General features: G+C 44.4%; 1 long non-coding RNA gene across 5 annotated transcripts in view; it reads right to left on the bottom strand.

Moving 5' to 3' along the window:
* LOC128345647 (uncharacterized) overlaps window positions 1-7,002 on the bottom strand; it is a 79,819-nt gene extending 72,817 nt beyond the window's left edge. For 4 of the 5 annotated variants that reach the window (XR_008316556.1, XR_008316558.1, XR_008316559.1 and 1 more), the window contains exon 1: window positions 5,056-5,576. This is a non-coding gene — a long non-coding RNA (uncharacterized LOC128345647). Of the gene's footprint in view, window positions 1-5,055; window positions 5,577-6,325 lie in introns of those variants that run through there. The other variant, XR_008316557.1, reaches the window with a different exon arrangement.
* Window positions 7,003-16,921: the final 9,919 nt, after the last annotated feature.

Consider the following 16,921-nt stretch of genomic DNA (forward strand, 5'->3'; position numbering starts at 1 on the left):
GGGGACCCTCCCCAGGCTCTTCTCATCAATCGTGAGAAGAGCCTCATTAACCGACAGCCATCTAGATCCTCCAGAATTATGGCATTAGTAAGGGCATTTGTGTTAGTGTGTCTGATTGATAACATCATGTTTGTGGCTTGCCATGTGCCAGGCATCCAGAATAGCTTGGCGGATGTACTGTCTCGTTTCCAGGTGCACCGCTTTCAGCAGCTGGTGCTGGAGGCAGAGGCGTTACCCAACAGGATGCCCCCTTGGCTGTGGAGCCTTGGCACCTAGAAGCACATAGAGCCGCCCTTGGCTCCAAGCACCTGGGCCACATATAGTAGGCAGTGCAGGGCTTTCCAGGACTTTAGGGAGCAGGTAGAAGTGAGTCAGGAATGGCCCCCAACCAGAATCTTATTCAGTATTTGGTGCCCCTAAAGAATAAGGGTTTGTCCCCCAGAGCCATGGCGGGTTACCTTGCTACTGTCGCTTTCTTTACTAAGGCACAAGGTTTTCGGCACACCACAGGAGACTTCAGGGTCAGGAGGATGTTGGAAGGTTGGGCTAGGGAGCATCCTGTACAGGCAAACAGCTGTAGGACACTTACACCCCCCGCCATTCAGGTCATCATAGAATGCCTCAACACCATCTGCCAGTCTCCCTACGAGGTGTCGCTTTTCCATGCTGCCATGCTGGATATTTTCTTTGGGACCTTCCGTGCAAGTTCCCTAGGGGGCAAGGGGGCTCTACAACCAGAGTGGTCCAGTTAGGGGAGAGGATCCTGGGACAAGTTTCAGTTAGGTTGCAGCTTAGGTTTTCTAAGACCGACCAGAGGGGTAGGGGGAAGTCTGTGGTGTTGCACCCCTTCAGCAACCCAACTTTGTGCCCAGTACTGGCATTAAAGAATTATGTGGCCTTGAATGGGCAGAGTGCAGGGTGCCTGTTTGTCAACAAGGATGGGCAGCCCCTCTCCCAATATACATTCTGGGTGGTGTGCAGACCCTTGGCAGCAGCGGGGTTCTCCACCGAGTGCTTGTCTCTTCGCTCTTTCCACATTGGCGAAGCCACCGCGGCTCCCCAGCTGGGATTTTCTGGTGAGGACATCCAACATATTGGCCCTTGGCAGTCGGGCATGTACAAGAGATATTGTCGTAAATCTATTGGCACGGCTGACATGACAGGATTTACGATTCCTCCAGCTCCACTTCTGTGAGTCAAGATGAAAATTCTGTAGATAAGAATAGCAGCTTAGCTGCACAGATGAAAGTGAAGAATGACTGTCAAAGATAAAGTAGTATAAGCAAAATAAAGTCCCTTGAAACTAAACTAGATACCCCCCTCTACAATATCTGAGCAATAACTGAAACAAAGGAGCAAAGAAGGAACAGAACAAGGACAGGCTGAAACAAGAAAAGGTGAACAATTCTAAGTACGAGGAACACTGTCTGCGGAAGGCAACATTGCTGACAGTTCCGTCTCAGGAACAGCGTCCGCTTGATATAGGGCAGCCAATCAGGCTTTCCTGACTCAGCATTTCTATTTCCTCTCCTGTGAGATCTTGCACCTGCATGTTTTCCACTGAGCCTTTCTCTTGAGACGTCTTCTTAACACAGGTGAAATTCCAGCTTCCTCCTGATCAGTCTCCTCAGCCCTCATCTCTGCCAGTTGTTCAGATTCCCCTGTCTGCTGCCGCCTCACCTCAGCTCTAGAGTCTGTTCTCACAGCCAAGTCCTCCTGCTGTGCTTCTGAGCCTGCTCTCCCAACCAAGTCCTCCCGCTCCTCCTCCGACTCTTCAGACTCTGAGGTCTGGGCCATGACAGATATGTGCAATAAGAGTTTGACTTTGGTCACTGGTTGTTCTTTCCTTGTAGGCGCAGCACAACTGGGCACGAGGGTACAGGTCCTCATCCTGGGTCATTTGATTGTGTTCTGGGCCCACAGGACTGCATGTGGGGCGCTGCCTGGAAAACAGCTAGGACTTGGGAAGTGGGCATCGATCTCTTGGATCAGTTAGCAGGGTATGGTAATTGCCCAATTCATGCCCATACTGCAAGAGTTCCTGTCAGCTAACCCACCACCTGACATCCTGGTGGTCCACATGGATGAGAACGATTTAGTTACGCAGTCAGGGCTTTCCATCATCCATAACATCCGGGCAGACCTCGTGCAGGTTCAGGAATGGTTTCCTGGGATTATAATCATTTGGTCCAACATGCTGCAGCGTAGAGTTTGGAAGGGCACCAGGGACCCCTATAAAATTGAACAGGCCCGACGTCAAGTTAACGCCCACATGGCACATTTTGCCTGGTCTCTTGAGGGGTGGGGTCTTTGGCACACCCTGACATAGTTTTTTCAGCACCTGAATTGTTTAGAGGGGATGGAGTTCACCTTTCCCCCAAGGGGATGAGTATTTCTTGGGGATTTCAAGCAGGGATTGGCAGAGGTTTTGAGTGGTTGGTGAGCAGTGGTTGGTAAGCTAGGCTAACCCCTGCTGTGGCAGGTACAGTGCGGTAGGGGATAACATCCGAGGTTGGTGAGCACCTTCAGGTAAGCGTTTGGCTATAGGTCGGATAGGTCAACTCCAGAGAGGCTGTGCGGCTCAGGGACATCTGGCCTGGACCAATCTACTCTGTCAGGCTAAGCTCCCCGGACATGCTGAATGGCTACCGGGGGTTGCTGCTATGGCAGAGGCCTGGCTTAGGCCGGCTAGGATGGGCTAGGATGGGCAGCTCCTGCTCCTAGGATGGGGGCTGCCTGGATCCAAGGTGCATCACCCTATGCTATATAGATATGCCCTGATGGTGCATGCCTCTAGTTACCTCACTGTAGGGGTAGAGAGCCAACCCCTGTTCTTTAATGACATTGCCTTGAAGTTTAAATAAAATTGTGGCCCTTGTTTACACCAACACCTTTGTGTCTCGTGTCTTCTTGGAGTGCTGGGCAATGGCAACCAAAGATTGCTACCTGTCAAGCCAACAGGTTTGCTGCTGGTCCCACACATATACATTGCAGAAAGTGGCAATCTGACACAGTTTTAAGCATGTGTACACCATACGAAGCACACATCTGAACAATACAGAAAATCTACAACTTCCCTCCGATACAACCTGTCTAGATGGTCACAGCCTCAATGTCTAGAACATAGAGAGCTGTCCACTACTGAATTACACCATTGATCTAACTAGTGGGTGTTGTCTACATTGATTGACAGTAATTATTCAGGGTTATATACTGACCTATCTCTCAGCCCTACCTGGAGATGCCAGAGACTGAATGTAGAGTATTCTGCATTCAAAGGATGTGCTCTACCCCAAGAGGTGAATCAACTAGTGTTTCATTTGGTATTGGCTTGGTACTTATAAGCTTTCCTGGAGAACTCTCAGAAAACGCTTTTACTATTTTTTGAAAGTTTTCTACTCGTAATGTTGGCATTTTGAATTTGTTTTCATGTTTGTAATTGTCAAAATAAGCTTCCATTTCAGTGAATTCAGCTTCTGCCTCTGCCCCCAAATTTCATCTATGTGTCATCCAAATACGGGGTGGGGGGAAAGGATATGTGCAAAAGGCCACAAAGATATTTTTTAAGAGAATGCTTTGGGGCACTAAGTAATCCCTAAGCTCTTGGCAAAGGACACAACTCTGGGAAGCTCCTGAGCATTGACTCCAAGAGGTAGCTGCCCAATTGCTAGTCACATACTGGTCACATCCTAGCTCTAAATATAGAAGTCACATACTGGTCACATCCTAGCTCTAAATATAGTCACATAGGCTGGAAAAGACCTACAGACAATATATAAGGGGAGTCTGCCTCAATTTCAGGGCATGAACTGAAACCACCGGCCAGTTTTAATGAGTCTTGCAGACGAGGCAGTTCAATTCAAGTTCAGTTCAAACATGAATCGAACCTCCCAGAATGGTTCTGTGTACACCCCTAGTAAAACAACTAGGTTTCTGGGTGTTTTTTTAAAAAAAGTAGATTCCATAAGTTTGAAGTACCCATGGTTTATATTATTCATTTCAGGAGATCCTAAAGCTGAAGACAGTGAATACTTAAGCACAGCACAGACCTGGGGAAAAACCCTGTGTGATCAAAGAGGATATAGGACACAATGAACTTGGTTTTTAAACGAATATTTTCAAGTCTTCAGGTGATAGGATTTTCAAGAAGAAGGTGGCTGCATTCCTTGTGTGAAGCTAGGAACAAAGCAATTTGCAAATGGCCAAAATACCCTTAAGCAGGGACATGGTGAAGAGAAAATATTATAGGAAGCTTGTGGCCTGTCAGATGTTGTCGCTATGTTATACCAAGTGCAAATGACATGATAAAACAGGATGATGAGTTACTGTAACATGACATTACTGGACAGTTAAAATAATTAGAGCCCTTTGGGGGGGTGGGGGTGGGGGAGAAGCAGAAAAAGTTTCAGCAAAGCAACCTTTTTATCACATACTAGTCTGTAACTGCAGATATAGAAATTTACTCTTCACATAATTCTCTCCCCTATATATTACTGATTTTTCTGTTGGAGTTTTACTGTTTCCTTGATGATATATTAGTGAAACACCTTCTTTTAACAACTAGACAATTTACTGGGAAGGGGTGTGTTCACCACAGATTGCAATTCATAGAGAAGCATACTCCAAGTGCCTGATTATGTGGGGAGTTTGTTCACATTGAGATTAAACGGCTTGTGCTTCTCCTTTTACAGCTTCTCTTGAAATGCCTGAGGTGGGACTTGTCAATCATCTGTGTAGAACACCACAAGTCCAATGTCGGATGTTACAGTTCAATGGGCAAGCAGATGCTGCTTGCGTTCCTTTAACATTCTCTAAACAAACCATGCTTTAAATTCACTCCCCCCAGAAACTAATATGAAGCAGAAAGCTTGTTCTACACCTTTGGACGTTTCATTGTGAGAAAAGCCCATTTCACACATTATGTTCAACACTTGTACGAGTGTACAGTTTACCCAGGTACAGATCTGTACACAGGTACAGTTATTCACATGTTATGTTGAACACAGGTACAGCAGTACACTTATTATTTGTACCATGCAATTGATGGGCCTGTACCTCAAGAGAGAAAGGCTCTCTGTAGTCTGTAGCGATGCTGCTTCAGATCTCTCTCTCTCTCTCTCTTGCTGCCAACTCTCAGCTGTTTAGCAGGTGGGTGATACTTCCAGGGGCCTCTCTGCCAGTGCAGTTCTCCTGAAGGTCTTCCCGGGTCCTCAGTCCCTGACCCTGCCTGAAGCTCTCCAGCCTAGATGTGAGGCAGAGTGGCATGTGCTGGCGGCCCACGAGAGTCCTGTGCACTCTCTCTGCCCCTCCAGTCCTGCAGCCCTGGGCTGTGCTGAGAGCCTGTTTAGGGGTGTGCACAAAACCAGTTTGCCAAGTTTGGTTTGAGTCCAGAATGGACCAGGCATGTTTGTTTTTGTGCACACCTAAACATCGCCCCCCCCCCCCCCCGCTCCCGGTTTGGCTCGCGTCCGAGTCAGTCCAGGTTTCGATTTTTTTTTAAAAAAAAAAAATTAAATGTACTGCCGGGCCTAGGGTAACTTTGCTGCCTCAAAAAGGTGCTGCCACAGCCACAGGAGTGTGTGTCTCTGATGCTTCCCCCTCCCCTTCCCCCTCCCCCTTCCCCTGTCAGCCTCCCGTCTTTATGGAGCTGGTTTGGCCTGTTTTCAGGCCTTTCCGGCCCTCTCTTGGCTCACAGCGGCCATTTTGAAGGCCTCTGTGCATGCATGTGGGCTATTTGTGTGTCGAGACCTAAAGAGCTGAATAAACTTTCTTTCTTTCTTTCTTTCTTTCTTTCTTTCTTTCTTTCTTTCTTTCTTTCTTTCTTTCTTTCTTTCTTTCTTTTGTAAGTGCACTGTGCTCAAGTTGGTTTATGATCCAAAATGCCTGAGTTAGAACTGTGAATCAAGGGGCATGTGTTGTGCTTTTAAGGTTTTTCACTTACAAATGCACTATATGTTGAAGCTGGTTGGACAACATGTCCCAAAACTTCACTCACTCACTCGCTTGCTCACTCACACTATTTACACAGTATGTCATCAGTCAGTACGATTTTATAATCATATGAAATATTAAGGGGGCCCTACACATGCTGATTCGCCCCCAGCCCCTCACCCCCCTAGGGAAGGCCCTGCCCAGGTTCAATTTTAACATGAATGCAGGAACAGACAATGCTAGACAGAACAATGATCTGGCTGAGCTTTCTATGTTCCTATGTAATATGTGAATAATTGTAGCCCTATTTATTCTACCCCAAGGCATTAGGTTTAATAGACATTTACAGACCGGAACTCATATACTGTTGTTCAGACATTATGTATGTTCCTACCTTGCACTGTTCTCCGCAGTCAGTTACAGTTCCATTTGTTACAACCAGCAGGTAGAGCACAGGACTGGGGAAATCATAGGAAAGCGAAAGGTGAGCACAAAAAGTGAGCCCCATGCTAATTGAGCAAACAGACACCTTTTAAAGTGGTGGTTCTCTTATATTTAGCAGGGGAAGAGCAACTGGCCCTATCCAACCCCAGCACAGCATCCCTCCAGTGGCTGTTGCTGGTGTCTACCTTATGTTTCTTTTTAGATTGTGAGCCCTTTGGGGACAGGGGGCCATCTTATTTATGTATTATTTATTTTCCTATGTAAAACGCTTTGAGAACTTTTGTTGAAGAGAGGTATATAAATATTCATCGCCACCGCCATCGTAGTAGCAAGTATTTGGCATGAGAATGAGCCTCATTCCTTAAAGGCTTTGTGGCTTGAGGAACCTTGAATGGGACTTCTCTCTGGCATGGGGTAAGTGGTTCCCAACCTGATTCCCAATTCATTGTGGCTGGGACTGATGAGGCTGATGGGAGTAATATCTGGAGGCCCCCAGGTTGGGAACCACTGCATGGGGGCATCAGCAACTTTAAAGGCTGAAAAGGGTGGTGTGTGTTGCAGGGTGATGCTTCAACAGACATTTGAGGTGGCTAATACTAAGTGGCGAAGCGGGGAAATGCTTGACCAACAAGCAGAAGGCTGTCGGTTTGAATCCCTGCTGGTACTATATCAGGCAGCAGCGCTATAGAAAGATGCTGAAAGGAATCATCACATACTGCGTGGGAGGAGGCAATGGTAAACCCCTCCTGTATTCTACGAAAGAAAACCACAGGGCTCCGTGGGGTCCAAGAGTCAAAATCGACTTGAAGGCACACTTTACCTTAGTACAAGCTGAGCTGTGATGCCACTCAGGCTGGGGAGCAATCGCCAAATAAAGTTAGAGTTAGAAGCTTCATCATAGCTCAAAGAAGCTATAGTTCCTGCACTGTGAAGGAGGAGCAGAGTCCAATTCAGTTATGCTCTCTTTTACATTTGGCTTTGATTAATAAAGTTTTGGCCTCTTTCTTCCAAATATGCTGCCTCTTGTCTTCATTTTTTGGTGCTATTAATGCTTTACCTATTATTCAGCATCAACTATCAGGCTGCATATGAACCTAGAAGACAATGACAAATTCATAAATTCAGTAGATATTTCCCTAGCAGCTCTCCAAGTCACATATCTGAGATCTACAAGGGAAATATCTGTGTGAACCAGCATATGGATAACACTTTAATGTACTTAGTTTTGTCAACATGATTAACAAAACCAGTCAGTTCTGGGGTCCCAGCTCATATCTCAGTAGAGTCATCAAGAATCAGAAAACCTTCCAAAAGTCTAATCTTAAATATATTTAAGGTTAAATTTCAGAAAACGTTGGTGTAAAGGAGCATTTGTTACTTTTTTATATACCTTGCAAGAACTATTGCAATGTTAATTGACACAGATCAAACTGTAGCCCTTTTTTAATTTAAGAAAAGAGATCTGCGCATCTGGCAGACTCCAGTAGTTTATGTAGCCTCAAGGGTAGTTCCAAATAACTCATAGTAATCCAACATTTATGGTAAACTTCATTTTGCTGAACTGAGAGGCAAAAAAGAAAACAAGAAGTAAGCTCCAAAGCAGAGTACAATTTAAGAAGTACCTAATGCCGAGGCCATACAACTGTTTATTTAATTAAATGTATTTATTTACTTTTCAAACACACACACACAATCAGTGAGTTGACCAGAGGTATACTTGCATGTATTCTGAACCTCTGAATTATTGGGGTGTGGGTGGGTGGATGTGAAAGGAGAAATGCCTCTGTCCCTAAACAATCCAAGACTCTGTTCCTATCTCTGTTTGCCTTGGTGATATCATTGTAGGACAACTTGGGCATTCAGTTCCATTTCTTGAAGTAACTAGAGTAAGAGGCACAACTATAACTTCCTGATAGCTGCTACCTGAGCTAATAGACCCATGGAAAAGTAGCTGATTAGGTCTAACAATCATGTTAATTTTTATACCTGAAGTTTTAGATAAACCTGCATGAACATTAATTTCAGCAGTAATAAATTTACAGAATTGATTGTGCCAAATATTTCATTTGTTTCTTCTAAAGGAGTGGGATTTATAGCTATTAAAAATATTCATTTTGATTGTGTTCTAAATTAAAAAATAGATAACTTAGCAAATCACTAGATATAAATATCACTATTTCAATACATCTAGAGACAGAGCCCTTTTTAACTGGCTTTTAAAGAAAAGGGTCATTTAACACATGGAACATTTTCAGATCAAAAATATAATGTACTTCTTTAAAGTTGTGTGATAATTTACTGCACACAATTCCATTAAGCTTACAGGACACTCTCTAGAGAATACCTTGGAAATCCATGGCATGTCACTTAGTAAAATGATGTTATGATAAAATGCTACTGTTATTTTATTACTATTGCAGTGATAATTGCCCAAGTATTGTGAAAAGAAGAAGATCTCACATCTACAGTCTCCAAGAAGTTGCCTTCATGAAATAGAGTTGACAGCTGGGGGTGGGGTGGGGATGACCTGGACAGAGTTTGGTTTTTGTTTTCTTTTCCCTTTTGGGGACACTTGTCAGAAATTTAAGGAACAAGATATGTTCTCTAAGCTGTTTTGTTTTTTCAAAAGCTGTATACCTTATGTCAGGCCTGCACAACCTAAGGCCTAGGGACCAAATCTAGCCTATAGGGACTTTTTTTGCTGGCCCTAGGGGTGGCCCAGGGGTGGCCCAAAGTTTTGTGGTACTGATGTATTTGAATCCACAAAAAGTGATAATTGTGTACATGTTTAGGTACATGTGTTTAACTTAACAGAAACTCAGAGTCTTGTAATGATTAAGTGATGTCTTAATTAGGAGACAGAAGTCTGTGATTCATGCTGATAAGGTATAGCTTGTTTAATCATTGTTGTGTGGCCAATGTTTGTGTAAACTGTGTAAACTGTATACTAAAAGGTATAAAAACTTATGAAAATTGTAACTTAGGGTCCCAGCTTGGTGAGAAACAGTTGGCACCCTCTGTCTGCAGCAGAGCAAAATAAAGCCTTGGAAATGTTTCTCGTCTGTCTGGTTACTTTTATAATAAGAGCCTTGACAAGAACCCAGAAAGGTGTATTTAGGCACATCAGTGCCTGAAACAAAGTGCAAAATGTCGCCTTCCCCCATGGCCCTTGTTGGGGGTTAGCCCTGTTTGAAAATTGACCTCTGCAAGCTTTAAAAGTGCATGGCAGCAGGTAGGAGGAATGGTTGCTAGCAGCATCCTTTTCTCTCCTCATGCTAGGTAACTAATAATTGCTTTCATTAATATTTTTAATTTTAAGTCTGTGGCTGTTGTTGTTTTTTAAATTAAGCTGAAAATTCTTTTATTTGTTCCAGCTTTTACTCCTTAGGAGTTGCCAGCCTCTCCTTTCTGGCTGCTCTGTTTTGTTATTACCCTTGTTGCTTTTTGGTGTTTTTATATTTTTATGGTTTTAATTAATTTTAATATTTTAATGTGATTGTATGGAATTTTACTGAATTAATTTTTGTAAACTGCCTTGGGATAAATGTTTATGAAAGGCAGCATATAAATAGATAGATAGATAGATAGATAGATAGATAGATAGATATTGTGATGTAATCATTAATGCGCTGAAGAATTACCTCATCTCCTGCACACCAAATCTTGGTTGGTTTTGGCTCACCAGAGTTGTGTACCCTTGCCTTATGTGAATAGAAAGCTAGGCTTATCCTGCAAATTATCATAATGTAGAATGATCACTAGAGGCATTGTTCTGCAGAGTTTGCTTATGGCTAGTTTGTCCACTTGGGTTTTCTTGATTTCTAAGAAGAGCATCAGAGGTGCACCTGGGTAACTTTGGAGCCTGGACCTAAAGGCCTTTGGAGCCCGCCCCCCTCCCCTGCAAATTCAGCAGCATCATGCTCCAAATGGCAACCACACCACCTGGGACAGACTAAAGAGGATTTTGGGGGGGCCCAGGGGCTGTGGAGGTCCTAGACTTCATCCCCAAAGTCCAGAGGTAAGAGTGCCTCTGAAGAGCACTATCCTGAGTCAGAGCTCTTTGTTTTTAGAGTTCTGTTAATGATGAAAACATGTTCTTTTAAAACTTTCCTGCAGTCTTCTTTACAAGATATTACATAGACACACCAAGAACTGCTGGGCTCCACTTCTGGCACTATCTCCACTCCAGCAGCAAAACACCAGACTTTTCTTATTTCAAGAGCTGAAATAATTATTATGAAGCTTCCTGACTGGTTATGTATGCACTGGGGAAAAACAACAACTAGCTATTAGTAATCAGATATTGTGCCACTGTTTCAAACACACACACCACTCAGCTCATAGCAGTGAGTCAGGCCTTATAATTAGCAAACTGTTTGAATTCAGAACCATTTCTCAGGTTACATGCATTTTAAAGATATGAATTATCACCACTATAAGAACAGGGGATGCACCTAGGGGTGTCAAATTTGTTTTCAAACATTCTGGCAAATCAGACTGAGCCCCACTGAACATGTGCAGATAGTCTTTTGATATAAATCCACTTCAATAATAATTCCATACTTCAATAGCATTGAGGAAAACCTTATACATTTCACAACCTGCCAGCCAGCTTAATTGCCTCTCCAATTTGACTCAAGATCTTTTTTTTTTAAAAGATTATTTTATCATGTACAGTTCTCCAGGATCATTTTTTTTCCTACAGAAGCTAGATATTTACTAATAATATAGGGGAAAGTCCTGTTTTCCAGAAATAACCTGCATGTTAACTAGCATCCTGGTGTTCAAATACCCATTTTTGTAGCAAGCAGAGCATATAATTACCACATCTTTGGTCCTCTTAATTGGCCAAAGAGGTAACAGCTGTCATTTTTGCCTTAATCAAAATATATGTTTCAAAAATACATGTAAGAAAATCATAGGTAGTGTGTTACAAACAGTATTATTATCACCACTTCACTTTAATATAATATACATGCTTTACTTTCTTTTACACCTACCCCATGCCAGCTATTTCGCTCTCCTTTTATTGGATCTGCCACAGAAACTTGTCTGGCTATTGATTTTGCAGTGTGTGCCAGTTTAGTATTGCAAGGTCACTCATAATTGCATCTCGACTGCCTCCCCCTCTTCCTGTATTCCTTACTTTTCCAATTCCTCTACCTGCTTTCTTTCATAAGGCAACTGCTCTGAAAAGCAGCCATGTTGGCATGGCATGCTGTGAACTGGAATTTTACCAGTAATAAAAGCATTTTCATCTCTGAATGAGGTGAGGGGGTGGGGTGGCAAAAGGAATTAAATCTCCTTTTGGAAACCTGGTTTTGTTTGCACCTGATGAAGGCAGTATGGCTGGCCTAAAAGGCCAGAAGTAATTAGATTTTAAAAGGGTCTGAGGCATGTACTTACACATGTTTGCATGCAGACATGTGTGTGCGTGCTCACACACACCTACACACACACACACACACACACACAAACCTAATTTGAACAGCAGCAGGTTCCAGCAGCTTGAGCCTAAACATTTCTCCCCACTTCTAACAAACCCTTGGGGAGTTTGCAATGTCAGAGCTATGTGCTTCGTTTCCTGTTACCGACAGGGATGGCATTTGCAGTTCTATGCCCTCTAGTCACATTTACACCTAAATAACAGAGTCAGACATTATGCCTTTTCTCGTTTCCTCTTCACAGAGTACAATAACCTTAGCACAGAGGGAGCAGCAGGGACATTTTCTTCCTTTACCCTGCAGTTACATCTTGGGTCAGGCAAGACAGCAAGCAGCAGCTTTTGCTGCCAGATCCCAGCAGAAGAATAACACGGCACTGATCTTCATATTTGATTTATACCTTTAAAGAAAGCAAAAGGAGACTGAAAAATTAGGATTCTCTTCTCCTACCACCTTCAGGAATTCAAAATATTTTTATTCCGTATTAGTCGTCAGCTTTAATACAACACAGATGTCTTATTTCTACAAGCATTCCTGAAAAATTCCCATGCCTGGCCCAAGTACACTGTAACCTGAGTGAATAAGAAGAGCTGTCCCCCCACCCCACTGCACCCCAACCCCACAGTGTCTGGAGTAGGCTATGGACCAGTTGCACCAGATTTTGCCTTATTTGGTAGTGGTAGGCCTTACCGATCCTGCTCCTGTTCCTCCTCCTCCATCAGAGTTTATCCTGCTCTCCTGCATTTAAAAATTTCAAGGGGTAATGCCAATAATACTTTATTGGTTAGCCACCTCATAACAAATTGTTCTCTAGGTGGCTCACAAAAAAACAACCACAGAATAAAACATACAATTAAAACACACAAAACAAAGAAAAAATACAATTTAAAAAATACATTTAAAAAAAAACAACTAACCAATTTTTAAAAGTCTGAGTGAACAGAAAAGTCTTCACCTGTCATCTAAAAGAAGAGTGTGACAATGCCAAGTTAGTCTCGCTGGGGAAGCTATTCCATAAATGGAATACCACCAGTGGAAAGGCCCTCTCCCTAATAGTCACTCACCTCACTTCATTTGGTGGGGGCACTCAGAGCAGGGCCTCTGAAGAGGATCTCAAAATCCATGTAGGGACATATGGCGCAAGGAGTTTTCTCAGGTAACCTGGTCCCAAGCTGTTAAGGGCTTTAAAGGTTAAAATCAGCTCTTTGAATTGGGCTCGGAAATGGAGCGAGTGCCAGTGCAACTGACAAAGCACTAGTGTGATATGATCCAAATGCCCAGCTCAGTTAATAACCTTGCAGCCCTATTTTGGAGCAACTATAGTTTCCAGAGCCATAAGGCAGTTCTATGTACAATGCATTGCAGTAATCTAAGTGGGAGGTTACTGGAGCATGGGTAACTTTGGCCTAGTTATCTCCATCCAGGTAAGCAGGGGCGAATTAAGTTTTTTGGTGCCCATAGGCAAAAAGGCTTTTGCTGCCCTTTTACCTTAAACAAAAACAGGTTTGTCTTTTTTTATATAAGGTAAAGCGGGAGGGTTCTCCTCGCCCACTCCACCCTTGCTGCAGCCACCGCTGCCCACAGAGAGGGACAGCAAAATTTGAGGAGGGGCAACATTTGCAGCTCCTCAAATTTTGCTGCCCTAGGCAAATGCCTACTTTGCCTCTCCATTGATCCACCACTGCAGGTAAGGTCACAGCTGGCATATCAGCCAAAATTGATATAAGGTGCTCCAAGCCACAGAGGCCACTTGAGACTTTAGTGACTGTGCTGGATCATTTAGCAGCCCCAGACTGTGAACCTGATCCTTCAAGGGGGAGTGCAACCCCATCTAGAACTGAACATCATTTAGCGTTTTGTCAAGGTTGAACCTCAGTTTGTTCACCTTTATCCAGTCCATTATGACATCCAAGCACTGATTCAGAGTGGTCACTGCCTCACCTATGTCTGATGAAAAGGAGAGATACAACTATGTGTCATCTGCATACTGACAGCACTTTAAGCCAGACCTCTGGATGACCTCTCAGAGAGGTTTCATGTAGATGTTCAATATCATAGGGGAAAGAATGGAGTCCTGCGGCACCCCCAAGCACAACAGCCAAGGGGTTGAGCACTAATCCCCCAGCAATACCATTTGGAAACTGATATCCAGGTAGGCGTGGAACCACCAACAATCGGTGCCTTGCAGTTCTGCCTGCCTATCCAAAATAATTTCAAGGCCAATGGTATTGAATGGTATAGAGAGGTCCAAGGGAATTAAACACCTTTTCCAGGAAGGGGATATTAGCCATAGGCCTATCTATATATTTAATTCTCTTACCACTGACCGCTTAGGGAATTGCATGGGGATGTAGGGATGCGTCTGGATGCCTGGTGGAACTCTCATGTGGCAATCGCAGTGAGGGCAGCAGGCAGGAGAGAGCAGTTAGCAAGGCATCAGCAGAGTCGGGGGAAAGGAGGAAGAAGGAAAACTAAAGGAGAAAGGAGGAAACCGGACTCCTGTGAGGTAAACAGACCCAAGGAGCTTGCCTGAGGGCACAGAGACAATGGACACCCGGTTTCAAGGAGTGTCCTTAAGGAACGGGAGGAAATTTGGTGGTTGGGGGCAGCTCGGAGGGGATGGCTGGGGCTGGTAGCGATGACATGAGGGACTGCAAAACGGCAAGTGGCTCTGCTGCGAAGTTTGCCTGCTTTGCAGTGGTGGGGAATGGGGTGCCAGGCAGAAGGGGGCAGAGGAGAGGAGATTGGGGCAGAAGGGGGTGGGGGGAGAGGAAATTGGGGCAGAAGGGGGTGGGGGGAGAGGAGACTGGGACAGAAGGAGGGGGGAGAAGAGACTGGGGCAGAAGGCGGGGGAGAGGAGACTGGGACAGAAGGTGGGGGAGAGGAGACTGTTAGCTTGAAAAAGCCATGAAGTTCAAAGGTCAAACATGCATATGGTTGGCCAAACTTGACTGAACACCTTGTCCACATCCTTGGACTCCAACAATTGAAATTCATCCAACAAAACTGGATCAGATTATATTCTGGCAGTAGTTAAGAGACATACTAGCTTTCAAAAACAATGGAGCTATTCAGACGATCAGCAAAAATCGGGCTAGGAGAGTAGGTAACCTGCTCGAGAACCCGGTGGTTCTAGAGTAGGTAACCTGCTCGAGAACCCCTGCTTTAAAACCAGGTTTGTGGACCGAGCGCTCCGCAAACCTAGTTTTAATTATCATGAGTAGCTGCAGTGCGCCTTTGCGCCATGCCTACTCATGAGTAGACCCCAAGAGGGGAGGTGAAAAGCCACCTCCCAGCTCCAGGGGTCTCCCCAGTATGCCCTGTGCACTTGCGAAGGGCATACTGGGGCTTCTGGGGGCCGCGTGGCCCCCAAGCTCCCCATCCCCTGCCAGCTCCGTCTCAGAACCGGCAATTGTGTGGGTGGCCGATTCCACCGCCCAGGGCTCCCTCCCTGCTCGTGAGTGGGGAGAGCGGGCTTAGCCCGCTCTTCCCGCTCACCGCCCCAAACCAGGTCTCACGAATCATGAGACCCGGTCCAATGTGTTTTTGTTTAAAACAAAAGCCATGTGCATTTGTTTACACTGGAAACTACATGCTTCCTGATGTCACTGGAAGCTGTCAGGGGCAGGCCTATGGACAGAAATGGACAGAAACAGGTGTATGCCCTCACCCCAGAAATTCTGTCCTTATCTCACCTCAGAATATGCCAGGGCATGCCCTGAACATGGGCATGTGACCCCTCTACAAATACGTTCCACCACCATGGGCAAATAAAAAAAGGTTTCAGAGCTTGGAAGGGCTTGAGGGCACAGACCTCTGGGGTGGGTGGGTTGTAAATCCACTATTTCAAGAGGCCAGGCAGCACAGTAAAGCGCTGAATAAAAGGCAAGTTGAGGCACAGCATTAAGAGCAGGATGCATATATTCTGCATAAGCCTGTGAGGATTCATTTTAAAAGAAATAAGACTGTTGTTTCAGCTATGGATGTACAATGGCAGGCAGATTTAGTGGACATGCAACAGTGTTGTAAATACAACAAAGGCTACAACTACATTTTGATAGTGGTGGGTATTCTATCTAAATACACTTGAGGTGTACCTCTAAAAGAAAAACCAGTTGTTCTAGTAAGAACTAATCTGCCTAATTTCCTTTCACTATCCCTACAAATGGACTAAATTTGGTTCAAATTGAAATTATACCTCTTGTACCTCAAATGTTCACATGTCTAACATCTTGGATCAGGTTGGATGACATCTTCACAAACTACACCTTTGGGGCATCCCTATGTGTCCCTATAGCTTTAGCAAATTTGGTTCAAATCATTTAGGCAGTTCACAGGTTAGCCCACTTGTGCCTCAAATGTTTACATGTCTGCCTTCTTGAACTGGGGTGGATGACATAATCATAAACTATGCTGTTGAGGTGTCACTATGTGTCCTTACAAATGTACCTGATTTGGTTCATAATGGTCCAGGCATTGCGAAGTTGATGGGGACACACACACACACACACACACACACACACACACACGGACACACAAAATGCTGGATGGTCTCATAAGCCTACTGGAAAGTAGGCTAAAAAATACGGGCAGGGAAGTGGCCATGGAAGTAGCCAAATTCAGGCAGGGAAGTAGCCAAATTCAGGCAGGGAAGTAGCCAAATTCAGGCAGGGAAGTAGCCAAATTCAGGCCATGGAAGTAGCCAAATTCTAGCTAGAAAATGCAATAAAATAAACATTTAGTGAAGTGGTTAGGCTGGCCTGACAAGTCCAGTGGTTGGGTGCCTGCTTCAGACCTTTGTGAATGGGTATAGAATGGGTGACAGAGGATTTTACATTACTCTCAGTAATGCTAGCAAGAAGGCTTTTCCACAGAATGCTAGTTCAGCCTTCACTATCCAATTAGCAAGGCACCTGGATCTTCCTGGGGAGTGGGAAGTGGGACTGGTTAAGATACAGTACCTGCACAGCTGGGCCACTATTACAGTAGATACCCACTTTGAATATGAAGTAGTCCTTCCTCTTATGAAAGGGGTATTACTCCACCATTACCGATCTGGTGGATGATATTAATTTAATTACAAGCAACCAGAGTGCCCTAGT

The sequence above is a fragment of the Hemicordylus capensis genome, chromosome 2, assembly GCF_027244095.1.
Source record: "Hemicordylus capensis ecotype Gifberg chromosome 2, rHemCap1.1.pri, whole genome shotgun sequence".
NCBI lineage: Eukaryota > Metazoa > Chordata > Lepidosauria > Squamata > Cordylidae > Hemicordylus > Hemicordylus capensis.